Source organism: Pseudomyrmex gracilis, unplaced genomic scaffold, assembly GCF_002006095.1.
Source record: "Pseudomyrmex gracilis isolate BER0280 unplaced genomic scaffold, ASM200609v1 scaffold_2722, whole genome shotgun sequence".
NCBI lineage: Eukaryota > Metazoa > Arthropoda > Insecta > Hymenoptera > Formicidae > Pseudomyrmex > Pseudomyrmex gracilis.
The window spans coordinates 8,719-9,526 of NW_018023306.1; positions in this window are offsets into that span (position 1 = coordinate 8,719).

The following is an 808-nucleotide window of genomic DNA, read 5'->3' on the forward strand; positions in this document are numbered from 1 at the left end:
TATATAATCTAACGACACTTTCCAGTACCACTACTATGTTACGACTTCTCTCATCTTATAAACAAGAATGACGGGCAATTTGTACATATTCCTAATTAAATTCAAACAAAATTATTATATTNTTTTACAATTAAATCCTATTTCATAATTAAAATTAAATCAATTAATCCAAACGTCTAATAATACTAATGTAACTCATCTAATCTCAACTAATCTACACTTTGAGTTGAATTACTATAAGATCTAAATATATCTTGAATAAAAATCTATTAATTTACTCTTAAATAAACAACAATACGTAAAACAAAATTAAGTTAATCTTATCGTGGATTATCAATTACTTGACAAGTTCCTCTAACTATAAAAATACCGCCAAATTTCTNAAATTTAATGATTTAAACATTTAATCTCTTAATTCAATAAACTAATAATTAAAATAATAGGNTATCTAATCCTAGTCACTAATTAAACTTCTTCATAAAAATTTAAAAGCCTAAATTATCCTAAAATAAATATTTCACCAAATATTATTAAATTTTAATTAAACTTATTATATATAAACCTTAATCATTATAAAATTAATCAATAATTAATTTAAATAAATTAGTCTAACCGCAACTGCTGGCACTAATTTAATTTAACATAAAAATAAATTACTANCCATACTTTCATATGAATAAATTAATTAAAATATTAATCTCTTAACATATTATTTAAAATTAATNTTTATCTATATTATAATTACAAAACTAATTATTAAACAGAAATTAAATTCATATGATAAATAATAAAATATATAAATTAAGTA